The sequence below is a fragment of the Myotis daubentonii genome, chromosome 4 (genome assembly GCF_963259705.1).
Source record: "Myotis daubentonii chromosome 4, mMyoDau2.1, whole genome shotgun sequence".
NCBI lineage: Eukaryota > Metazoa > Chordata > Mammalia > Chiroptera > Vespertilionidae > Myotis > Myotis daubentonii.
The window spans coordinates 18,209,544-18,236,856 of NC_081843.1; the positions used below are offsets into that span (position 1 = coordinate 18,209,544).

The following is a 27,313-nucleotide window of genomic DNA, read 5'->3' on the forward strand; positions in this document are numbered from 1 at the left end:
GGTAATAAGGAGCTCTGGAGTCCAAGACATATTAAATAGATTTTTATTTTTTTTTTAAGAATTGAGAGCTACAGGGTAGAGGATGGGTTTTTTTATGGTACATTTTCATTCTCCGTGTTGAAGTAGACGCTGCTAGCTAGTTTCCTTTGCTTTATAGAACAATGAGTTATGAAGCTAAAATACAAAGTGTTCTCCATGGTGTACATAAAGCAGCAACCTGAGCAAATACATCACACTATGTACTGAGGGTTTTGATTTTTTTTTCTTTCCTTTCCTTTTGTTTTTGCTTTTTTGTCTGTTTTCGTCCCTTCTCCACTATAGTCTGGCTTATGCTGGTGTGTATTGTTGACACATTCATCTTGGTAATAGAAATGGAAAGCTACTTTTCATTGAGAAATAGATTCAAAGTAAAAGATGACTAATGAATGAGAGCCTCATGCGTTCCCAGCGATGTGCTTTGCCTCCCGGCTCTATAAATCTGTCTGTCTCTCAAAGCTGGTGTATCCATTCTCCGTTTCACTTTGATGGAACTGGTTGGTTTATCCTCCAGCTGACGAGGGGTCATGGCAGGAGGACAGCTAGAATCGTGGGGAAGATCCACCCTCTGCGCCCTGTGCCCGATAAGCAGAGCCCCAGAGCTTGTAGCAGTGCTTGCTGTTCAGGGGAGCAGATTGTGACTTAGAACCACTGTGTCTGAGAGATCTCCTTTTGTGAGCCTGTTGCTCATCCCTGCACTATTTTTCTCTCCAGTGACAAAGATCAACAGGCCCAGTGAGATGATGGATAACTGCCACGTGAATTGCTGGGGTCGGGATGATCCATTATGTAGACACTTTCCCTATGTGTGAGAACAGATCGTGGCGTTATGCTACATCGAAACTTCTCTTATGTGAAAGCACATTGTTGCCTCTGCTAGGTTACCTGACGCCCTTCTCCGGGACGTCACAAGCAAGTGAGGTCTACCTGCCATGGGAACTTCCTCTTTGAGAGTCAACATAGTGTCATCTACTCACCAGTCAGATCAGGGTTCAAGTTTTAGTTTCTCTGTGGGAACTCGCACAAATACGTAACCATTCTGAGTATCATGCTTTATCTGAACGTTAGATTATGACCCACAGCATAGGGGCTCGATGAGAATTCAGTTGAATGCTACGTGCAAATTGTTTATCATGGTGTTGACACAGAGTAAGCATTGGATGCTTATTATTATTTTATTATGTTATTATTATGCATCTGTTATTGTTGCTGTCTTATGTACCCTCACATATATATGTCCCTATATGACCCAAATAGATACTGAGTTCCTTTAAATCACTATGTCCATTACTTTGTTATTTTTAAGATCATCTTTAACTTAGGAGGACTTGGATATGATTAAATTAGGTGCAACTGAACACCCACTGTAGATGTACCCTAAGCCTGTTTCCTGTGATATCTCATTTAGTCATTGTCAGAATCTGCTAAGAGTAATTTTTATTTACACCTAATACATGCAACAACTGAGGCCCAGAAATATAAAATAACTGACTCAAGGTCACACAGCTAGGAAGTGCTGAAGCCAGGATTTGTACCCAGGTGGGTACAACCCCCAAGGTCAAAGCTCTTCCTTCACACATAAACTCGTCTCTTCAAATATTGTCATCGGTCCTCTCACAGACCTGTGAGAAACTGGATGGGGAGTGGAAGTTGTGCTTAAAGAAAGAGTGTTCAGAGCAGGATTTTAGGGATGAATACCTGCATCACAGGTGGAGATCCTTGGGATGCCAGAAGAAACCTTGGTGTCCTTCCAGAATTATTCACTCATTCATGTATTCATTCAGCAAATATTTAATGAGCACCATTTTTGTGCCTGATACCATGTTAGGTGCAAAGCATTCAGTGGAGAACAAAACTCTCACTGTCTGAGTCCTCATGGAATGTTCCGTCCAGCCAGAGAGGCAGAGCCTATCACAGTGTTGGCGAAACTTTTGAGCTCGGTGTGTCAGCATTTTGAAAAACCCTAACTTAACTCTGGTGCCATGTCACATATAGACATTTCTTGATATTTGCAACCATAGTAAAACAAAGACTTATATTTTTGATATTTATTTTATATATTTAAATGCCATTTAACAAAGAAAAATCGACCAAAAAAATGAGTTTGCATGTCACCTCTGACACGCGTGTCATAGGTTCACCATCACTGGTCAGGTGGTTGTGTTCTGCTGTGCGCTTGGAGCTGAGATAAATGCAATGAGATCAGAGCCGATCCTAGATTTGCTCAGAGCAGGACTCTGGAGGCTTTTCTAAGGAAGGGACATTTGAGCTGAGAGTTGAAACCACATGGGATGGAAACCATACGGGGTCTACTTTCTCTTCAGGCTCTGCTCCTGGGGTCTGGCAAGTCCAATCACAGGTGACACTGAGCCTCCCCTTTATCACCTTTTATGCATCTGAAGGAGCAGAGCTCCCCGTGTCAGATTTCTGCAGAGGTTGGTTCTCTCTTTCCACACCAGGTTTTTTATGTGGGAAGTTGTGTGGTTTCAGGATGGATGAGATCCTTTGGTCTCCTTAATATCAAGAGTGGGCCAGGCCAGCGGCAGGCACGGATGGGTTTAGGTAAACTCAGTTCACGTGACCACAGGAACATTTGCTGAGAAGCCTCATTCGTCTTGTTGGAAAGAACTCACTGGCCATTTCTATGACAAGAAGAAGCGCTTTCGCCTTTGAAGCGATTTTGTGTGATGCCAATGATTAGTCAGGAGTTCCTCTCCATTTCTGCCAGTGTTTTATCGTTCAGCCTAAGAATCTGTCTGTAGGAACTAAATATCTTCTCCTGCTCTGATTTACTTCTCCCTGATCCCTGGTACCTCTAAGGAAACGCCACGGACCACAGGAAGTCCCCTCTTCCATCAGTGGAAAGGGGGAATTCTTTAGGTTCATGGTGGGATTGGTCAAGGAAACTATTTCAGGGGAGCCGTTATGTGAAGGTGGTGCTCACACTTTCTCTTCCTTCTAGAAATGAGCCTCAGGGCCCCACTAAAGAAGCCAGACTAGACAGAACCTCTCTTTTAAAGATAGGTACACAGGACACTGGGTAAAATGGGACGTCTAGGGCCACAGGGAACTGGATTTAGATCCTGGCTTTGCTGATTCCTAATACTAAGACCTGGGGCAGGTTCTTTAGACTCGTAAATACCTAGTTCATCATAATCAAAAGGGGAAGGATGGATGCTGTGCCTGGAGGGAATCCTATATAATAAAAGGCTAATATGCAAATCGACCAAACAACGGAATGACCGGTTGCTATGACACACACTGACCACCAGGGGGCAGAGGCTCAATGCAGGAGCTGTCCCCTGGTGGTCAGTGAACTCCCACAGAGGGAGCACCACTCAGTCAGAGCCCTGAGCCAAGCTCACGGCCTATGAGTGCATGAATTTTGTGCACCGAGCCTCTAGTTTTGTAAATAAAATGCCTGGTACATGACAAATGCTTAGTGTAGGATAATGATCACAGTTGTTATTATTTATTTATTTAGATCTCTGTGAACTTGTGTGCCAGCCTTTATATCAGGGGGCAGGCAGCAAACTCTATCAAGGGCCAAGCAGTAAATATTTTTGGGTTTGTGAGTCATGGAATGTCACAACTGCTCATCTGTATAGCATGGATGATACACAGGTGAATGAGCATGGCCATGTCTCAATAAAACTTTATTTGCAAAACCAGGCCATGGGTTGGATTTGGCCCATGGCTCAGAGTTTTCCCCTGATCCACATGGCGATTTTCTTTGGCACAGTTTCCTGGGCTTGAGCAACCTGCTCGTGTGGTCATGGGTAAGTCACCAAAACATATGCCGTAATGAACAAACCCCACCAGAGCTAGGATCAGCCAATAGGGCACTGTCTTGGGAAGACACACCAGTATCTTGTACCCATCCTCTGTGTCTGGGGTTCATTAGGGCATTGGGAGGTGTGGATAACAGAGAGGAATGCTGTCTGGAACCCAGGGGTCAAGTTGGGCATGCTCTCTGCCCTTCACTGTGTGGGTTCCTGAGAGACAGTTTTTTTTTTTTTTTTACTATACAGCATATTTCAAGTGCCTAAACTGGGCCCAGCCACAGGGACATCTCCTGTCTGGTTATATGAGAGGAACTTGATGGTATTTGCCAGCTGTGAACACATACCTCCTTCCCTCACTCTACACCCAGAGAGTTTTACATTCATAGAGATGGAAATAATCAGGTCTCGTGTGTATATTTCCCTTCACAGAGCTACTATCACATGCTTTGAATTCCATGTCCTGTCTTATGTACTTGGTGGAAAAAAAATAATATAAATACACCTTGAAATTTCCCTAGAGTTCAGCTTCCCTGTTCAGACTGAGTCGAGCTAAAGTTTGGAGCAGAATAGAAAGAGCCTCGTTGCCTTCCGCACGCCCTGTTATCTCTGGTGGGTTCAAATGCAGTTTCTCTGAGAAGGCCCTGGTTGCCTTTGCTCCTTCTGGCCTTGAATCTGAGAGGCTCAGGATTTCTTTGGAGTACACACAGCCACCTCCTTTTGACAGACAGTGCGAATTAAAAGATCCGGTACGGCCCAGGAACTGGGGACCCAAACTTGGCCCTTGGGTTTTCATTTACGGTTAGGCACTGCAGACACAATTACTGCTGACAGGGGCACAGAGGCTGGTGGCAGAATGCGGTGACAGGAGGCTCATGCCAACCCGTAATTGGGAGGATTATTTTTAATCAGAACATACCCTACAGCCCAAACATTAGAAATCTCCTATAAGGCCAAGACAGGAAATTAAACACACCAACAATAAACCTCAGAGGGGGGTGGTGGCTTGTGGAGTGTAATATCATTAGTCTCTCCAAGGTCCCTGGAGCTTCGAGGAGAGTTTTGCTTCCCGAGGGAGGGAGCCTGGGGAGGATCTTTCCATGGAAAAGGCGCAGATACTGTACCTTGCTGGAGAGCGGAGTAGAGCCAGATGAAATGCAGCAGGCAGGCTAATGGATGCTTATTGCAATGAAACAGCCGACAGGTCAAAGAGAAGCTTTGGAGTAGGGGCTGCAACTGTATTTCATCAGTAAGGGTCTTTACTACAGAAATATTAAATGATTTCTGAAAAATCATAAACCTACTCTGTGCCAGGGGTTGTGTTGGCTTTTGGTATGCCTGGGCTCTGCTGTCTCAGTTATCTGGATAATTTTATTTGACAAAATTTTGCAAAGCACTCTGGGGCTTTATTAGAAGGACTGTTGTTGACCAAGTAGGCACTGTTGTTGGGCATGGGGCATGGTAAACATGTATTGAGGAAAAATGCCAGGTGGTTATGCTGTGAAATCTTCACACCTCACTCCTGATAAGGTCACACTCCATCGCCGAGAAAACAGAGGCCCAGCAGTTTTCCTGAAGTCACACAGCTAAATGAACGGGAGCGCTGGGTTTGAACCCAAGATGGTGTGCAAAATGCATGCGTCACTCATGAATAAGATGAAGCATAGCCTGGGCTCTAGGGTGCTGCCCGTCTAATGGAGAGGACGGACATAGAGACAGAGGTCTGTGAGAGGGGGACACTCAGACATACTAATGCATTGCTGAGCTTGGGGAAGTGGAGGCTCTTCACTGTGCTTGTGGGGCTTAGTGAGGGTTCAATGAGGGCTTCCCAATGACGCTAAGAGTAGGTACATGTTTGCTAGATAGACAAAGAAGGGACAGAGTCCCAGGCATGGGTACCAGCTGGTGCAATCGTGTGCTGCTATCAGAGAGCCTGGGGCATTCAGTGTGAGTTTAGAACTCTTGGCGCTTAGTTTTGGTTCTTGCTCAGCTCCATCACTTACCTTCAACCAATATGGGGGAAGGGAGGAACAGAGAAAATATTTTAGGAATACTGAAGCCAGAGACCAGGCATCTGATGTGGGATTGGGTGGGATGCTAAGAAATGATGTGGGAGACTGGACTCAGAGTCTCCCAGGCCTCCCTTGGGGGACGGTGCCCGCAGAAAATCCAGGGACACTTGCAGGGCCAGGTGCCGCTGATCTGATCATCCAGCTGCAGTGGTGGCCGCTGGGCAGCAGCCCCGTGTTCTGTGCTGAGAGTCCCTGGATTCCCTTGGGGAGGGTCTCTATCTTCAAACTAAAGGGGCCACATGCCCTTCCCACCCTGGCTCTCTCCCACCCCAGGTGTGATCGCACCAGCCTATGCACACTCTCCATGCCACATGGCGTGGAACACACCCACATTTAATGGCTGTATCACCCTGTGCTGATGCGGCCTCAGGCCCCTTTCAAGGACAGTTATAGTCCAGACCCCAGGATAAGGCCAGGGGCTGCTGGGCAGCTTGGAGAGAGTGTGTCCCATCACAGTCATCGATGGGGTCAAGACACAGGTGGCTTTTCTGGATGCAGGGCAGGTAGAGAAACCTCCTCCCACCCCCACCCCGATGGGTGAGATGCCACCTTTGAGACCAGGGTCATACTTGCAGCTCTCTTTTTTTCAACAGAAGCCCACTCGAAACAGTTCAAATAGCGGGGATATTTATCACCCGGCACAGGGGTGAGTCTCAGCACTGAGAGTGAGAGGCAGGAGGTGCGCTGAGTCCCATGTCCCATGAGGGACTGGCATCTTGAGCCACCAAGCAATCAGGGAACAATGTGGTCCCCACCCCCCTGGGAAACTTCCCTTCCCCATGACCCCTCCACTCTTGCCTCTGCTCTCTGCACTGTTCTTCTTGATCTGAAGCCTGCCTTCTGTTTCTCTCCATGAACATATGGCAGAGAATGGAGACCCCACAATCACTGAGTCCTCAGTTCTAGGAACTTAGTGCCCTCCAAGTTCCTGGGAGAAATGGAACTTAGATCAGAGAGGGTTCCATCCCTGCTTCATGCTGCCCTAATGGAGCCAGGATTGAGTACCTCAGACATGGTCTCTGGGAGGACGGGGGAGAGGGACTAGGTAGGGACAGCTCTCAGAGGGGCCTCATAGTCACCCCAGAGTGCCTAAAGTTAGCGATGAGGCCAGTAAGCCTCCCTTTCCTCCTCCCTTCCTTTCTCTTTCCTATCCCCTCTCTTTCCTCCCTTCCATCTTTCCTTCCTTTGGCAAATATTTATCAAATTCCTCCCATGTCCACAGCAATGTGGTCAGAGCTAGAGTTAGCCTCTGCCCCCAGAGCTAACACACTGGTGAAACAGGCAGACTTTAACAAAATCATTTAATTGACTAGTAAATGATAGCTGTGAGATGCACTCAGCAGGAAGGATAATGGGCACTTGAGACCAGGAGTAGGGTTTTCATCCTGAAGCAAGGATGGATGTGAGTTAACTGGGGGTAAGATCATCCCAGATCAGATATACAGCCTGTGCAACTCCCCTGTGGCAGGTGGGGAGCATAGGGTGACCCAGAAACGCAAGGTCCCTGGGGCTGGTACACAAGGGGTCTGGAGAGCGGGGGTGCCTGCTCACTAGTCCTATATAATAAAGAGGTAATATGCAAATTAACCCTCACATCCTCACAAGATGGCTGCCTACAACCAGGCTGGCAGGGTGGTTAGTGAGGGATGACCAAACGACTGAACAAGCAGGCTGAGTTGGGTGCCCAGGCCAGCAGGTGGGGCAGTTGGGGGCAACCAGGTCAGCAGGGTGGGGGCAGCTGCGGGCAACCAGGCTGGCAGGGGGAGCAGTTGGGAGCAACCAGGCCAGCAGGGGGGGCAGTTAGGGGTGACCAGGCAGGCAGGCAGGTGAGAAGTTAGGAACCAGCAGTCCCGGATTACAAGAGGGATGTCCAACTGCTGGTTTTGGGATTGGGCCTAAATCAGCAGTTAGACATCCCCGAAGGGGTCCTGGATTAGAGAGGGTGCGGGCTGGGCTAAGGCCTCCCCCCCCCCCACCCTGCACAAATTTCATGCACTGGGCCTCTAATAAATAAATAAGGCTGAAACTGTGACCAGGAGCGCACCATGCAGGGTGTCAGGCTGTCACAGGGACATGGGTCCCTCCTGCATGGAGGAAGCCATCCATGGTGCATCCCATTATGTAAGGACCGTTCTACCTGCTCTGTGGTGGGATGAGAGTTGCAGCCTGCAGGCAGGAAGAGAACTTAGCAGCCTATTGCGGGGTGTTCTGCCTGGGGAAATCCACCAAACCAGTGATGGCAGAGACCACAGAAGTAGAAAGGTTGCAGTAGCCAGCCCTGTTTATAGCCTGAGTTACAAACTTAAACAGCATACCCCCTACAGGGTCAAACTTGGTTGGCTATTGTGTGCATCCATTTGGACTGAGTGCATGAGTGCAGGGCAGAGCGCTCCCGTCAGCACTTCTCCTTCCACTTTTCCGCTTGCAGCTCAGTAGCCCCAGCAAGGTCTCAGCACGGTGCGCACTCCATCCAATCCCACCGGGGCCCAGGATTCTCCCTGGCGCAAACCGCTCTGTAGGTAGTTTGCAGGAGCAATTGCAAACTCCAGACAATCTTGGTATTTTTGCTTAACTATTCACTCCTCTGGAGCTCTGGAGAGCCTCTTCGATTTTTCTTGCTGTCTGGTGCCATTGCTAATGACTGTTTCTCTTCTCACCTTGTAACAATGATTCTCAGCCTTTATGTTTATGAAACAATCCACCTGGAGGATTTGACAAGTTCTTATTAATGTAAAGAGGGGGCTACACAATGCAGTGCAACTGCAGGTTTAATTAAAAATAGGCAGAAAAGTGTGGGCATCAAGCTGACATGGGCATGAAATTAACGTTACTATCTGGACAGGAAGTCTGAGAGGCCAGAGAAGCCATGGTGCTCAGAGAAAGCCTCTTCTTGAGGCCCAGGCTCTTCCTTGGTGATGTAACGCTGTGGCCAATGAGGAAAGCTTCTTATGCTCCCCAGCACAGTGAGCAGCAGCTAAGTGCCGGCCACTGTGCCAGAGGATAAGGCTACCGAGTTGAAGAGAACATAGTCCTTGGCCACTAGGACTTCATAGCCTGGGCAGGGCCAGGCTACAGTGGGTGAGGGCGATCATATGGTTCTTGTTAGGACATGTGAAAGGCCAGCAGGAATAAAAGAGTCAGTGAAAGCTGCAGAGAGAAGTTCACACTTGGCGGATCTTGAAGAATGAGTTCAGATTGGCCCAAATGAAGGGCATTTCAGGAAGAAAAATGTGGCCTACAGGCGAGAGGTGTAACAGCGCCTGTGTCTTTTAAGTAGTTCCATTTAGGCAGATCTTGGAGTATGTGAGCGAGTGGATTTAGTGAGTGGTGGAAGCAACTGGGGAAGAGAAGGGGCAGGGGGTTAAGAACATTGAACCTGACCATAGGAGCTGTCATTATTTTTATTAAATGAGAGGATGCATGTAGATTTTGATACAAAGACAGATATACTATGGGTTCAATAAAAGTACTAGAGAATTACTACTATTATATTTCAATGATGGTGCTGATGATGATGCCACAGATAATTCTTCAGCTGAGGTACACTATGAATTTATAGAAGATAAACATATAGGACTATTCACTTCCTAAATGTCCTAACTCTTCTCCCTAAATCCTGTCCTCCCACTTCATCCTTCTCATCATGACAATCTCAGCGCTATTGCCTCTTCCTCGGCAAAACCTTCCCCAGCATCCCTGACCAAGCTCTGTCCTCCCCACTGGACACCAAGAGGACAGTGCCCAGCATAAAAAAAGGGCTTAAGAAATAATAAACTTTAAAATAGCATTGACTTTGCAATATGCACAATGCTAAGTACTTTACATGTATGAACTCTTATTACTCACCTCAATTAAATTTGTGGAGGTCGGTATTCTATTTCTTTTCATTTTAAAGAGGTTGAGGCTGAGACAAGCAAGGTTAACTGACTTGTACATGGTCACAAAACGATTAGGTAGTGGAGCCATGGGTGAATGGGATGGATAGATGAAGGAAGGAAGGGCAAACACTATCCTCACAAGCTTCACCACCTCAGTTTCTTCTTCTCTAGACCCAGGTCTCTCTAATATTTTAGAACTGTTTGATGTTCTCAAGTGTTTTATTTATCAACACCAGTAAGCTCACCAAATGTGTAGAATGTTTTAAAAAAAAGGTCCATAGTATTAAGAAAGGGGTTATATTTTCTTTTTCTTTAATTTTTAAAAATATATTTTTATTGATTTCATAGAGGAAAGGAGAGGGAGAGAGAGAGATAGAAACGTCAATGATGAGAGAGAATCATTGATTGGTTGCCTCCTGCACGCCACCCCCTGGGGATGGAGCCAGCAACTGGAGCATGTGCCCTCACTGGGAATTGAACCATGACCTCCTGGTTTGTAGGTGGACACTCAACCACAGAGCCACGCTGGCCGGGCAATATCTTCTAAACAGTTATCTGCAAATAATATTAGTAATTAAGCTCTGAAACTTCTGAATTGCATTAAGTTGTGGCATAAGTTGCACCACTACTTTATAGGAGTCCCTGGAAGCACACTGGATCTGGATGCTAGAATGCTGCAAACCAGACCCATTTGTTCTACTTAAGCTTCCCCCAGGGGGGCAGCAGGTAAGGGTCAACTCTCTTGGGTCTGGGATGCCATCTGCGTCTTTCAAGTCTGTTAGTAAATATTGATGTTTCTGATTGAAACATAACCCCTTTCTTAATATGGTGGACCTTTTTTTTTAACATTCTTCACATTTGGTGAGCTTACTGGTATTGATAAATAAAACACTTGAGAACATCAAACAGTTCTAAAATATTAGAGTGACCTGGGTCTGCAGAAGAAGAAACTGAGATGGTGAAGACAGTGAGGATAGTGCTTATCCTTCTGATGTTATTGATGTCAGGTTGCAGCTGACCTCTACCCAACTCACTGAAGTATTTGAGATTATAATGGCCATTTGCAGTTCAGGCAATATTTGGTTTATTTAAATATTAATGAAAATGAATCTTACTCCTTCTGATTGGCTGAAGATAGCCATGTTCATGAACTTTATTACCCATGGGGCACCTTATATCACAGTTTTATTCATCGTAAATGAAGTCTCTTTGAACATTAGCTCTCAGGAATTGAGCATTACAGAATCTTGGAGTTCCAGGGTTTAAAGGAAATTTAGAGTTGATTTCCTCCCACCTGACTCTTTGCAGGAAAATCCACAATTAAATTTCTGAAAGATTGGCCTGCAGCCTTTCTGGAACATGTCTTGTGAGGAGGACCCCACTGTGTAAGACAAGAGTCTAGCCGAGTGGTTCTAAACTCTGTGTCCAGTTGCCCCAGTTCAAATCCAGGCTCCACCAACCATGTGCATACTTTGGGCAATTTACCTGAGCTATCTGAGCCTTGGTTGCCTCTTCTGCAGTACAGAGAATAGTAACATCTTTCTAACTGGAGTGTAAAAGGATTTTCTGAAAATCTATTTACAGCCTTGAGCTTAATCATTTTCATCAGCATCATCACTCATTGTTAAATTCGCTGTATGGTCAAGAACATATTTAAGAAGTTACTATCACAAAAAAAGATGCAGACCCAATTCAAGAATGCATTCCCGATTCTAAAGGCTTCCTTCTCTTCCCTAGGAAACTGCTCAAAGACCTCATGCGAGTGGAACTCACAGCTTCCTGGATCCGGCTCAGCATTCAGTAAGTGCGGCCACTTTTGAACATTCATTACATAAATGCATCCGTGTCTTTGATCCTGTTTTCTCTGAAAAAGCTCTCTTCAGCCAGCCGGAAGTCCCCACAAACACTTTGCCACCTGCCTGGGTCTTTCTTTCCTGTAGGCCAGCGATGGATCCAGAGATGAGAGGATGGTTTGCTAGCAGAACCCCCACAATGAACACATGATATGTGTGAGAGTGTGGATGGTTCACCCTACCATTCCTGGGGATAAAATTCACTGCTTTTATTCCCCTTTTGTCCTCTAAGTTTGTTTCATTTGGAGACATTTCATCCGGCTCTCTCAGTCCCAGGACCTTGCTCAGTAGAAAGAAATGCCAGGAAACCCAGACCAGTTCGTGAGACCACATATTTCTTAAAGCCTTGAAGAACAATTCGGTTTGTTCTTTTAGAGCCAGAATACGTTACTACTATATAAGAATTACTGCAAAAGAGAAATTCTGTACTGTAAGACGCCGGGGTACATTTTAGAAATTCCATTTGTTTTTAGCAAGTAAGCACTTTCCGCCATCTGCCTTTCCCATTGCACAGAAGGCTTTGTTTTTCGGTGAAGCCAGCAGTATTTTGTCCGATCTCCCCGCCTCTTACTGCTTATCAGATGTTAGCTCTAGTGATGTGCATAACCTCCGACAGCAGCTCTTCTCGGCAATGGTTCTGTGGGCAAACAACTTGTTTTATGAATAAATCTGTAATAATGTAACAACAAAGATCAACATTCAAAAGGCTAACTGAAGGAAATATTTATTTTTTAAAGATGTAGCTTCCTCATAGGTTTCAGAATTTCTTAATGTATTCTACTTCTGAGTGTGGTGGAGTATAATTTGATACATCAACTATCACAGAGGGGCAGGTAGAATTGGAGGCTGTGGGACTCCAGGCCTGGAAGAGGCTGATCAAAGGAAATGCTTTTGCCCTCAGAGGTACAGCAGGGCTCCCCTCATTGCTGTGGAATCTGCATATGCGAACAGAGAGAAGGAGGAGGAGGGATGGGAAGAAATAAAAAGATGGTGTCTTCACTGTTCCCTACATCAGAATGGCTTAGTGTAACCCTGATCAGCTAAAGCCTGTATCACACAGGAGATTAGACCCGAAGCTTTTGTTCCCAATAATAAAGGACATTTTATGTCTAATTCCCTACATGCTACATCTATCTGGTAATGCCTTTGAAGTTGAGGCTGCAGCATTTCCTGAAAATTGTGAGATTTTGTAAGTGAAAAGGAGGGGGCTGTTTGGCATGCATTCTGTTCAAGTCTCTTGGGTGTCACGTTAAATGTGCCTGTGACTTTATCTTTTTCTGTCTCGAGCACCGTCCATCTCCTGGCCTTCTCTGTGGTGCTGGGACAGGGGTGGGATGGAGGAGGAGGGTTTCAAGGATGGGTTTTCAGCTGATTCATGACACTCCCACCCTTGTCTCTACTTTCTCAACGTGATACATATTTCTGCTTCTCGGGAAGAAATCCATGTTCCAAACCTGAATTTGGGCTGAAGTTTCTAACCTCGGGGAGGCTCTGGTTTCTGAGATAATTAGTGAAAATGTTGTAAGGAACGCGTGTTAATTTGTCTTTTGATATGGTGTTTCCATATCTACAATTACAGTCTGAAGAGGAAAAAATTATTAATTTGCTGCTCCAAACCAGTGTGCAGTTATGTGATAATTTGAACAAAATTAAATAGGAAGAAATGGAAAAACTCCTCATTTGGGGATATTGAGAGCAGCTGCCCTGTGTCGGTGTGTGCCTACCAGATGGTGATGCTTTCCTGTGATCACAGCTTCTCCTGCACTAGGAACCTCATTCAACTTCCAGGGCCAAGAGGTCCCTTCGCCCAGAACAAGGGTAGAGTTCTGGGAGATTGGTTACCGGGAGAACATAACCCGGTGTCTATGTTGTCCATATACTTGGGCCTTGGGCTCTGTTTATCAATAACGTGTAGTACATCGCAGGTTAGGAAACTGCTCCACTCTTAGGGGACTGTAATGAGAGCAATGAATTTGCAGTTGAAATTTGCTTTTTGCTTTTTTTTCCTTCCCTAATCAAGATTTTCATTTGCTCTTCTTTAACAAAATGTACTTGGTATACAATATTATATTGGCCGTATTAGTTTTAGATACAATATCGTGATTTGACATTTTTTAAATTTATTTTTTAAAAATATTTATTTATTTCAGAGAGGAAGGGAGAGGGAGAGAGAGCTAGAAACATCAATGATAGAAGAGAATCATTAATTGGCTACCTACTGGGGATTCAGCCCACAACCAGGGCATGTGCCCTTGACTGGAGTCAAACCCGGGACAGTCCACAGGACTACCCTCTATCCACTGAGCCAAACCACCTAGGGCTGTGATTTGACATTTTTATACTTCACCATATGATCACCCCCTTAGATCTAGTAATCATCTGACACTGTGAAACTTATCAAAATGTTCTTGACCACATTCCCCTTCTGCTTTTTCACCCATCCAAGTCCTACTTGAGGATTGCAGTTCGGGACTTTCAAGGAGACTGATACAGAACAACATCAATGGAGAACACACTGACCACCAACCTTCTCTGATAAGCATAGGCAGGTCATTACAGATTTGGTTTGGAGTTACGGTTCTCAACATAGTCATCTAAATGCCTCCTTTATTTTTCAATTACAGTTGCCATATAGCATTATTTTAGTGTCAGGGTACAACATAGTGATTAGACACATAACTTATGAAATGATCACCCGATACATCTATTACCCACCTGACATCATACATAGTTATTACAGTATCATTGACTATTGGTGTACCTATGCCTATTCTGCATCTTCCAATTTGTACTTCTTAATCCCTTCACCTTTTTTTAACCCATTTCCCAAACCCGCTTCCATTGGCAACCTTCAAAATGTTCTCTGTATCTATGCATCTGTTTCTGGTATGCTGATTTATTTTTTAATTCCACATATAAGTGAAATTAAGTGGCATTTGTCTTCCTCTGTCTGATATTTCACTCACCACAATACCGTCTAGGTCCATCCATGTTGTTACCGATGACAAGATTTCATTATTTTTTTATGGCTGAGTCATATTCCACTGGATATATGCATCACATCTTTATCAACTCATCTATTGATTGTCACTTAGGTAGCTTCCATATTTTGGCTATTGCAAATAATGCTGCAATAACCATATAGATGTATATGATCTTTGATTTAATGTCTTTGTTGTTGTTTTTGTTGTTGTTGCTTTTTTGGATAAATATCCAGAATTCCAATTGCTGGGTTCTTTGTCTCTTCTTATAGACTTTGTTTTAAAGTCTATTTTGTCTGGTATATGTATAGCTACCCTAGCGTTTGTTTCTTTTCTTTTTCCAATTTTCATGAAATATTTTTTCTATCCCTACACTTTCAGTCTGTGTGTCTTTTGATCTGAAGTAGGTCTCTTATAGACAGCATGAGTTAGGGTCTTGTTTTGTTATCCATTCAGCCTCTATATGTCTTTCAATTGGAGCATTTAATCCATTTGCAAGTAATTGTTGACAGATATGTATTTATGCCATCCTATTATTCATATTTTTGTCTTTTTTTATTCCTCTTCTTACAGAAGACCCTTTAATATTTCTTGTAATATTGGTTTGGTGGTGATGAAGACATTTAGTTCTTTTATGTCTGGGAATCTCTTTATCTGATCTTCATTTCTAAATGACAGCTTGCTGGGTAGAGTAATCTTGATTATAGGACATTGCTTTTCCTCACTTTGAGTATATCTTGCCACTTCCTTCTGGCCTGAAATGTTGCTTTTGTGAAATCAGCTGATAGTTCTATGGGAGCTCTTTTGCAGGTAAGTAACTGCTTTTCTTTTGCTGCTTTTAAGATTCTTTCTTTGTCATTAACTTTTGGCATTTTAATTATGATGTGTCTTGGTGTGGGTCTCTTTGGGTTCATTTTGTGTGGGACTCTGTTCTTCCTGGACTTGTATGTCTAGATTAGGAAAGTTTTCTACCATTATTTTTCACGTATTTTTTTAAATTACTTGCTCTCTCTCTTCTCCTTCTAGGACCTCCATGATGAGAATGTTGGTACACTTGAAGTTGTCCCAAAGACTCCTTATACTATCCTCGTTTTTTAATCCTTTTTCTTTTCACTGTTCTGATTGGATGTTTTCTGCTTCCTTATCTCTTAGTGCCACATGCAGCACAGATTGCCACACCTCCTTCTGGGTGTCACTTTCAACTCACAGTGCCTAAAATCAGACCAAACCCCACTCACTCACCATTCTCTCCCCAGGTGCCCCAGTACCGGCTTCTGTCATCACTGACTTTGTCTTGTTTTTTATCCACCACCAAGAAAAGAGTAAGTCTTTGATCTGGGTCTTTAAAAAGCCTTCTTTCCATCCCCTGTGTTGGCATAAACTTCCTGCTATTCCTTTTCCCATGGTTGTGAGGTCTTCTTAAGTGGTGGTCATGCCTAAAGCCACCCTCTCTGATTGCATCCTGCATATGGAAGGACTAACATTCCTGCAACATGGAAATCACCTAGCTGCTTGTTCATTAAGCTAGTCCCTATCTGACACTTTGTCTTCTCTTTAGGGGTGTGTTCTATTCCAATTAGGCAAGTTCAGCTCCTGACTGCTAAAGATGCTTACTTCCCAACTCCAAGCATCTGCTACTCTTGGTCTCACCAGCAGGGAAACCCTTTCCCATTCTCTTAGTCTACACTTCTGCAAGGATCTCTGTTCAGATCCTCCTGATGAATGAATTTTTCCCCATGTATGCTCAGTTTCTTGATTTCCCCTACGATAAAGGCAATATGAGGTCAGTTTTCAGTGTAGACATTTGACCCCATGATATTATATATAATCATATTTTATATATATATATATATAATCTGGAGCTCAGTAGAGCAGGCAAGATGGGACAGTAAAAGGGTGAATGGAAAAAGAACAAATTCTCTCAAGTTAAAACAGTCAGCAGATTGACTGGAAATGGGAGGTCAGGCATCCGTTGGAATACAAGAGGGAAGGAGAACAAGAGAGGAGTGATGTAAGAGTGTTAACTTAATCCATTGCCAAGCCCAGGGTGGGTTTCACCAGTTACACTGAGAGCCCCATGGTCTAGTGGGCACACAAAATTATGCTCATTGGGTAACTCTCACTGACCTTCCCGTTTGCTTTGACACTTGACCAACCACCAACGGGCCAGCATACATTCTTGTCCACACATTCCGTACGAGTATCTCTTGTCTCTCTTTAGCTGCTGCATAGCAGTGTCTGTTAAATTTGTCTTTCTCTGCCTCTCTCCCGTTTGCTAGATCAGGAGAAGTCCAGGGGATCTTTGTGATGTAATGAATATATGGAATGACAGAAGGAACATATTTCTGTTCTCTTATTGGCACGGTAGTGGGATTCAAGCCCATGGATAAAGAAGGAGAAGCCCTCAGTGGCAGCCCACTGCCGGCCCTGCAGTCTCCACCACTTCCCCTGGTTTAAACCTGCCCAGGCTCACCATGCACTCTAATGGCCCTTCCTATTCCTTGTGCTTTTTGTGTCTCTTCCATGGACTGGAGGGTCTCTGAAGGCATGATGCATGGCTGTCTCAGTCACCGCCCTAACCCTAACATCCCCCAAAGTGAGAGCGGATTTATATGATGGATGACTTGCTCAGTTGCATGGATTAGGGCTGTGAAAGATGATTGCTGTCTTTGTATTTTGAAACCGTTCTTCTCTCATTCAGAACCTTCTACCCCACCTCCCAATCTAGATCAATCTTTGAAAAATTGTAAGAACCTGGCTTCTTTCCTGGCTTTATGAATTGGCCACATGATCTTAACAACAGATTTGACCAATCTGATTTCAGTTGTCTCATTTAAATAATTATACTACTGAAGAATTGAACTAGAATAGTCTATAACTAAGGCCCCTTCCAACTTGGAGTTCAGTGAATAAACACGAAAGAAAGAAACGAGGCCACAGCAGAGAAGGTTGAAGGGGATTATCATCATCGCAGTGAGGCAGAGATTGATGAGCTGTGACCAGCAGTGGCCTCTCCCGCCCCACCTGCGGGCACAAATGAGCCCATTGTCTCCTGGACAAGAGAATTCACCAGACAGGTTCAGGAATAATACAGCACTGATAGTCTGCTTTCTCTTTGGTGTATTAATAAACTGATATTTATGTGATTTGATCCAACCTCTTGGTTGCATAAAGAGAATTAGAAGAAATGAAAAGAAATGAAAGCAGGGTTTGCCTGCAACCTCTTTTATTTGCTTGAGCACCAAAAATGTGTATTCTTTGTATTCATCCTAATTACTCATCAGTTTCTGATTGAATGACCTAAGAAAAACAATGACTTGGGGTTTCTGCTAAATCTATTCACTTAAGCAAAAGATTAGATCTACTTGCTGTTTCTGCTCAACATTGTGATATGAGGTTGTTTATTGAGGACATTGGTGAATGGTACAATGGCTGGAAATTGCAAAGGGCAAATACAGATTATGGTGGAATGACTTGTTAATAAGTTATGGAAACAAAAAATTGGTTTTTCCTAATGGAGGAGGCTACAGATTTCCTCACCTTTTGAGAAGCTCCAAAGCAAAAAGATAAACTTTATTCCAAGTGCTGACAGCCAGAATAATTTAAAAAAAAAACAAAAAAAAAACATGTTCCTTGTTTCTTTGGAATTCAGGTAATTAGTTTCACAAATGAGGATTCTTGTCTCAAAATGTGCCAATCCCAACTCCGTGCCCCGCACACAGTCAGTGCAAAGTAAATGGTAACAGTGATTACTATTATTCTTCAGAACAGTCACATAACTACTCTCCTATTGACTGGTTTGTGTGTGAGAGAGATAGAGACAGAAAGAGAGAGAGAGAGAGTGAGCAAGAATGAGAGATAGAGAGATATTTGACAAGCTGGTTATTCATTGGATCGTATTCTCTCTATTTAAGAAGGACACGTTATTTTGAAAATCTGTATTGTGGTACATTCCAGCTCAGGGTGTTATGACATTGACATATGAGTCAATATTCTTACCCTGGTAATGTCATCCATCCTCCCTTCCTTCCTTCCTTCCTTCCTTCCTTCCTTCCTTCCTTCCTTCCTTCCTCCCTTCCTTCTTTCCTTCCTTCCTCCCTTCCTCCCTTCCTTCCTCCCTTCCTCCCTCCCTTTCTCCCTCCCTCTTTCCCTCCCTCCCTCCTTCCCTTCCTTCCTCCCTTCCTTCCTTCCTTCCTTCCTTCCTTCCTTCCTTCCTTCCTCCCTTCCTTCCTTCCTTCCTTCCTTCCTCCCTTCCTTCTTCCCTTTCTCCCTCCCTCCTTCCCTCCCTCCCTCCTTCCCTCCCTCCCTCCTTTTCTTCCTTCCTTCCTTCCTTCCTTCCTTCCTTCCTTCCTTCCTTCCTTCCTTCCTTCCTTCCTTCCTTCCTTCCTTCCTTCCTTCCTTCCTTCCCAAGTAGCAAAGGTACAGTTAACAGACCTAGGACCCCGAATTCATGGTAAAATTGTAAGATGAAATTTAAAATGAATAAAACAATGCAAGTTGTATTCATGGACTAGCCAGTCACAGAGAGGAATATACACTCTGCAAGGACATGACCAGATCCATCCTGGTGCGGGAGAGGGCCAACATATATCCACTTACAGGTCAGTGTTTCTCTTCCATCTTCCTGGGCCAGGTTCTTCCTCCTGGACCCCCTGCAACCTTCCCCGAATGGCCTTGCCCTTGCAAGGTGTGTCCTCCCCTAGCAGTGGCCAATTACACGCCACAGGGCCAGCCTTTCTCCACCAAGTCCATAAACCCTGTCTCTGTGCAGAATCAGTGCCCATTTATATCTGCTAATGCGTTAATAACAGGAATGTCCCTGGCCGTGACCTACCTGAGTCATTACACACTAATCGTCAGAGGCAATTTCGAGCAGATTGACGAGTGATCGGTGTCCTCCCCAGCGTCCAGGCAGGAGGACACACGGCTGCCTTCACAGCCCCTGAGCAGATGGCCCGGGAGCGTAATCACACGCCACAGCCGGTGCGGGCCTGGCTGCGGGATGGGGAAGCTCCATGTCTTGCATGCAAAGCTGAGCTCTCTCACCTGGGGGCTCTGCTCCAAGTACCTCCTTTCATTTTGGAACAGAATCCAAGCCCTCACTGACCTTTGTGCTCATTGAAAACTCATCACACAAATAACTCTCTAAAGACATTGAGAAGATGAGGTTTACCTGTATCATTCTAATATGCCTGAAGCCGGTCTAATTCCTTTCCCCCTTTGCTGTGTAATCTCTGTCCAGATGCCTGGTCCAAAGCCATGCTCAGTTTGTGCTTGTGACTGGACATTAAGATTTCTTCCCTTAAGTTTTAGCTTGAGCATTTGTTGTTGCTGTATCACTCCCTACAATGATCATTTTGAAGGTTACACGATATATCATTAGGAATACCTAGGAGGTGCCTGCTCTTTCACTAACACTGTTATTGCCAAGTTAATGCAGCACCTACCAAGTTTTCTTCCTTGGAATAAGTTTTTGAGGATAAATACCCCTAAGAACAATTCTTCAGTGAAAGGATATAAGCATATTTATTATTCTGGATGCATTTTGCTAAGTCATTTTTTAAGTGGATAGTGTTAATTTATAGGCAGCTCATTGTCTTGTGGACTTTCTGCTCTCAGCTGTCTGTGCGTCATTTGCTCATCATGAAGATTCAGATTATATGTAAGAGGAGCTAGGTAGCGGGGTTGGGAATCAGAGTCAGATCGAACCTTTACCTTCAAGGAACTCAAAGAACAGAGGCAGAAACCAGATTAGAAGACAACCCATTGTTCTCTGATATGATGGCGCCCTACAGAAAAGGAGTTGCAGAACCCATGGATTCTGGCACAAGACATTATTTCTGAGACTAGTCTAAGTTAGGATCCTCAACCTTTGAGTGATCTGAGGTGAATGCCATGCTATTTCTTGACAAGGGTTTAGAGATTCTGGAGGTCAGGGATGTGATGGTTCTCCAGTCCCACGTACCATCTCTCTCTCTCTCTCTCTCTCTCTCTCTCTCTCTCTCTCTCTCTCTCTCTATATATATATATATATATATATATATGTATATATATATATATGATAACATGTATATTTTATGTATAATATATATTTAGTTAGATAATTATTTTTATATATAAGAACTTTGTTAAATGTTTTGTTCTCAATCTAGTTTTGTGGGCCATACACTCCAATATACTCTTAAAACTGTATTGGTAGAAGTTCATAAAATTGTGCATCGCTGAGCCACATAAGCTGTGAGTCTTTGGGCTTTGTGTGTTCAATAAACCCAATGGCTCCCACCTAATCATTCATTGAAATTCAAATAAGGGAAGCAGCTGGCCTAATGGAATAAGCACTTTAAGACAAACGGGGAGTCCAACCTTGGCTCTCTAATGACCTCTTCTGCAAACTTGGTAAAGTGGCTTAACTTTCCTCAGCCCCAGTTTTCTTTTCTGTAATGCGGATGACAAAGGAAGCCATAGTTTTATTGTGATGATCAATAAAAACACCTTGCCTGGCCATCATGGCTCAGTGGTTGAGTATCAACCTATAAACTGGGGGTGTGTGTGTGGAGCGGGTAGAGGTTCAATTCCTGGTTGGGGCACATGCCTAGTTTGCGGGCTCCATCCCCAGTGTGGGGTGTGCATGAGGCAGCCAATCAATGATTCTCTCTCATCATTGATGTTTCTGTCTCTTTCTCCTCCCTTCCTCTCTGAAATCAATAAAAATATATTTAAAAGGAATAAAAACTCATTGTTTGGGAGGGGAGAGAGTGTCTATTTGGGGAAAGCCTTTTGGGATGGAGACTTGGGACCCCAGAGCATAGTTTTGGCAGCAATCAATTCAGCAAAAACGATAGCAAAATAGTGCTCAATTTTAGTTCGAGAAGACCTTGCTTATTGTGGTTCTGGGGAGAAATATGTGAAGAGAAAAAAATGAGGCACTAGGCACCAACCAGAAAATGGGTGGGAAGCTGATAATTGAGGGGAGAGGTCCCAAGGAAACAGTGTTACTGCAAACCTTTGCTTTGCTATAAGCCAATCCTCCAGCTTATCTGATCCATTCTTCTCTCCATTTGATAATCAAATTAACCTCTTCCTTCAAAATGCTCTTACTTAAAACGTTTTGAGAGTGATATTTCAATCGATGCTATGTGAAGTACTGAGTTCCTGACTGGGTTCATGCTGTGGAGAACAGGTTTTGTCCTTAGCAATTCTGAAGAGAAAACCTAATGTGTTTGAGATTTGCTCATGGGCCAGGTCTTGGGTTAAGTAGTCTACGTGCATCACATCATTTCATCCTCCTCATGAGCCATTGAGATAGGTCCTGCTGCTCACTGCTGTTTTACAGATGAGCAAGCGGTGTGGCATGGATCACTCAAAGTCAGAGGACACACAAGAGGTGGAGCTGGGTTTGAACTTGACCACTGCACTAAATTATTTCTATATGCACCACCGTGGGTCATAGTGCCAACGGAGCTGTATATTTTGTCAAAGAAATAGAGGCGAGGACTTTTGGCTTCAACAGGGATTTGAGGATTGGGGTCCTGAAGAGCTCGGCTCATATCTAGGTTATATATATATATATATATATATATATATATATATATATATATATATATATAGTATTGATTTTTTTACAGAGAGGAAGGGAGAGGGATAGAGAGTTAGAAACATCGATTAGAGAGAAACATCCATCAGCTGCCTCCTGCACACCCCCTACTGGGGATGTGCCCACAACCAAGTTATATGCCCTTGACCGGAATCGAACCTGGGACCCTTCAGTCCACAGGCCGACACTTTATATCCACTAAGCCAAACCGGTTAGGGAATATAGGTTATATTTATAGCTCTTCTTCTCCAAGAAGTAGGTGAAATTGATGACTGGTATGATTTAAAAAAAAAATAGAACTTTCTTTCCTCTTCTCTTCTTCTTCACACAAAGAAAGAATGAGGAACCTGAAATGCACTACACTATGAAATTGCCAATTGACACATTCTCTGTCGTTACCAGGGACTGCATTAGGAAGGATTCTTGTTAGGAAAAGCAAAGAAGAGAGCCACCCAGGGCCTCGCTCTAAGCCCTTCTGATGTCCAGCATGCCTGTGGCCTCACAGTAGTTTCACTGGGTTGCAACTAAGTTGCATTCTAAGAAAAAACAGAACTAAGCAAAACACAAAAACAAAGGTGAAGGACTAACAAGCAAGGGACTGAATTGTGCCTTTGAGATTATATAAATATAATCTATGGGTGTGTGTGTGTGTGTGTGTGTGTACTGGTATATATAGTTTAATACTATGGATATTCAAATATTTTAATAAAGAGTTAAGGGGATGGGGAAATAAAAGAAGGAGTGAAACTATTTCTGTCTAAAGTGAAAAAGGCCTTGTTATTCAGAGCCCATGGCCCTGCCACTACATGGAGGTGGCCACACTGGTCGGCAGCTTCTTTCCTCAGGCTGACTCTGCAAACGTGTGTTGAAGAGCCTGGAGGTGCCACACCTGCACGGAGCTCCTAAGCAGCCTGTGCATCTCTGCATCCTCCTCTGCAGCCCTCGCGGTGCTGAGCTCAAAGTCACTGGCAGTGCTTGCAAGACCCCTACTCCCCCTGTGAGAGCTTTAATCATGGTTGTGGTCAAAGGTGAGGAATCAGAACCGGTGCCCTACCATCCCTGTGATCCTCCTCCTCGCCCTTTCCCTGCAGGAACTGCTCTCTCGCTATATCAAGCAGGGGGCTGTGGCCATTCTTTCATTCACTCAACAAATACACATCAAATGCTCTTCTGCACCAGTCATGGTTCTAGCCTCTGGGGACGCAGTGAGAAACAAGACCACATGTTTTCCAGACTTATGGGGCTTATATTCTTCAGAAGAAATAGACAGTCACACAAATAAATGTATCACTACAAATTGTAGTATGTACTGCAAGATAAATTGTAGTAAGTGCAGTCAGGCATTTTTGAGAAAAGTCTCTGAGGGTAGAGCCAAACATTTGGGTCTTTTGAAGCTTTAGAAGATGGTGTGGTTGGAACAGACTGCTAGAATGGAAGCATATAATTGTGTTGGAAGGGTGGACAGGGGACTGTAACCATCAAGAAAATTTTAGATTTTGATTCCAAGTCCCATGGGTAGCCATTAAAGGATCTGCAAAAGCAAGGACCGTGATTATATTTGTGTCTTTAAAAATATTACTCTGGTTACTGTATTGAAGGATTGCACAGAGGTGAAGTAAAAGCAAGGAGAACAGTTAAGCGGTGTGTTAAAATAGTCTGGGAGTGAGGAATGGCATTGGAGTGGAGTTGTAGCTATGGGAGTGGAAAAAACTTCAAGGATCCTGTTTATCTATCTATCTATCTATCTATCTATCTATCTATCTATCTATCTATCTATCTATCTATCTATCATCTACCTATCATCTACCTACCTATTTATCCATCCATCCAACCTCTTCCTCCTCCTCATCTATTCAATGTTGCATAAAATCCAACCATTTGCTCAATTCTTTAGTGCGTCAGTCACCACCAGAGGTATATTCTAAGTCCTGCAGAAATCACAAAGCTGTTTTTGTCTTGTTTGGTTGTTTTTTTTATTTTATTGTTTTGCCCCAGAAATAAGCAAAGCATTTCTTCTTCCCCTACTCAAGTTTGTTTGGACACAGTCCTCTTGGCTCCTGCATTTCCCGTTGTTGTTGTCACCTGCTTTACCTCAGATGACATCATTTGCATTATATAAGTTCCTCATGCATTGAAGGCTGACATTCTTAACAGTTCTGTCACCCGTGTTACAACAGGCTGCTGAAAAGATGCAAGTGATGCCTGCAGGAGATAGGGCCATCTCAGCGGTCTGTGTAACACCAATGGGATGTGAGATAGCAGGAAAATAATTAGTTTAGTTAGATGTAAATGGAAGACGAATGAAGATGCCACTAATGTGTGGATGCCTGGGAGGAGGGGGTGTCCTGCTTCATTTAAGATTTGAGGAAGAATAATTGAATCAATAGCTATGAAAATGAAAGCAATATTAAGAGACTTTTATGGCAGGGGGAAGTAAATTCAATCAGCATGCATTTACTGAGTGCTTATTATGTACCTGTCACTGTGTGAGGCATTTTATCCAAACTAAAAGGGAAAATAATTGCAAGACATAAATGAGACTTTACACTTTGCATGGGGAGTGAATATTTCAGAACACAAGAATGCTTTAAGCATATAGTTAAAAGGCTGAGTAGCAATTGTATGCTACATTAATAAGCAAAACAGTTAGGGATAGCGGGAATAACACTGCATATAGGAGACATGAGTGACTATGTGACCAAATAACTACTAAGATATACTAGAATCACCTGTGCACTGGAAGATATAGCAGTATATTGATTTGTATATGCTTTATAACTTTTGCAGAATGAGATGGGCATATTCAACAAAATAATAGTAGAAGTACTCACTGTATCTCATTACTGACTCCAGAGGCATGCATTGATGTTCTCAGGGTTCTAATACCTTTTTCTTATGGTAGGTCTTGCATGTTGTTTAAAACTGTTTTATTTTTTGCATCTGATATTACAATTTTTCAGTCTTAAGCTTTTTTCATTTCTAGTCTGATATTTTATTCTGACTAGATTTTTTAAATCTCTACCATCACAAGTTCTCTCTTGTCTTATAGCGTTTTATATAATTTGTCTAATATTTCATTAGTTTTTGACTCTTTTTTCAGAGTTCTGTTTATTTCTTCACAGTCATTTCTTCACATCTGAAAACTCTTAAAATTTTAAATTAAAAATATTAGAAATGGATACCGACATTTTTTGTAAGTTGCATTAAGTTTAATTTTATATTTCATAGGCATTATAACCTGGTTTTTAAAATGTAATCCATAAATGAATGCTTAGAAACTTATAGAGCTTTTCTTAAAAAGATATTGCATGTCACCTGTCAGTTTCATTATTTATCAACTAGTGGCCCGGTGCATGAAATTCGTGCAGGGGGGATGGGGTGTCACTCAGCCCGGCCTGCACCCTCTACAATCTGATTGCCCCCAACTGCCCCCCCCACCAGCCTGCTTCCCCCAACTGCCCCCCCTGCCGGCCTGCTTGCCCCCAATTCCCCCCCCCTCCCGCTGGCCTTATCACTACCAACTGCCCTCCCCTCCTGGCCCGATTGCCCCTAACCACCTCTGCTTCTGCCCTGCCACCATGGCTTTGTCCAGAAGGATGTCCGGAAGGACTCCTGGTCTAATTAGTATATTACCCTTTTATTAGTATAGATTTATAGAAAAGGGACTTTCCATATCACTAGATGATTATCTATTTCCTCACTTGCTGGAGAAAGAACAGAAAACCATCCTTAGAGGGACATACCTACTGAATACCGTGAGGGCTAAAGAACAATTTTAGTGAATGAAAATTATTTTTAAAGTGGGGGAGTAGAAAACAGAATGGTAAAACTCAGAGGACTTTTCTAGAGATATATTTTACAAGTTGAACAGAGTTGCCTTGATCAAAAAAGGAACTAAGAACTTATACATGAAATGCAAGTATTACTTTGCAGGGGTGGGCAAACTTTTTGACTCGAGGGCCACAATGGGTTCTTAAACTGGACCGGAGGGCCGGAACAAAAGCACGGATGGAGTGTTTGTGTGAACTAATATAAATTCAAAGTAAACATCATTACATCAAAGGGTACGGTCATTTTTTTTTTTTTTTTTTAGTTTTATTCATTTCAAACGGGCTGGATCCGGCCCGCGGGCCGTAGTTTGCCCATGGCTGCTTTAGGGTTATTGGGAAATGCCCGGGCTAGGGATGCTGAGGAAGATAAGGACAACTTGTCGGCCACTCAAGCGAAGTAGTGTTATTCAGTGTTAACTGAATATGCCAGAATGGCCATTATAAACTGAGAAATTATATCCTGTGGATCTGGACACTCAAATCTGGGCATCCAGATTGGGTCATAGGAGTTTTGAGTATAGGCTTAGTGAAGTGAGACTCTAGAAGAGGGTAGACAAATAGGTTTCTTGCTTGCACATTCTGATAAATAAAGGCTCCCTGTAGTTTTGTTGGGAAGAATGCATCTGAGCTCAGTAGGGGAGAACTGTGATTGATTAGCAATGTCTTCCAGGGGCACAGAAGGAGGAATGAGAGCATAGGTGCCGAGTCTTACTTTTCCACCCCAGACAGGAGAACATTTTTCCTTGTGGTTGGAAAGGAGGAGCAGTTTGCTTCTGGAGACTGTATCTACTTGACTTGGTGAATAAATACCTGCATTTAGATCAGTGGTTGGCAAACGCATTAGTCAACAGAGCCAAATATCAACAGTACAACGATTGAAATTTCTTTTGAGAGCCTAATTTTTTAAACTTAAACTATATAGGTAGGTACATTGTTATTAACTTAATTAGGGTACTCCTAAGGCTTAGGAAGAGCTACACTCTAGGGACCAAAGAACCACATGTGCTCGCGAGCCGCAATTTGCCGACCATGGATTTAGATGATTTTGTTCCATATTACTGTCAAGCAAGGGGGAGTGATGTCATCCTAGAGTCCTGGGAGTAATATTTCAGTTCATTTGGGATATCTATTAGTATTTCTAACCAGATTCCTTTCCAACACAATGGTTTAATTGTAGGAAAAATTGTTTAGGGAATACTCTTTGATTGGGTTTAATTAATTTATGCTATTGGATTGGGCTGCAGATTACACTGTGAAACAGGCAGGGGGACTGGACTGGGAGACTTG

At 43.5% G+C, this 27,313-nt stretch overlaps 1 protein-coding gene across 1 annotated transcript in view; it reads left to right on the forward strand.

The window, feature by feature from the left end:
* RBFOX1 (RNA binding fox-1 homolog 1) overlaps positions 1-27,313 on the forward strand; it is a 1,463,300-nt gene that overhangs the window by 243,001 nt on the left and 1,192,986 nt on the right. Inside the window, exon 2 of the mRNA XM_059693106.1 lies at positions 11,506-11,568. The gene's annotated coding sequence lies outside the window, so the exon portion shown is untranslated. The remainder of the gene's footprint in view (positions 1-11,505; positions 11,569-27,313) is intronic.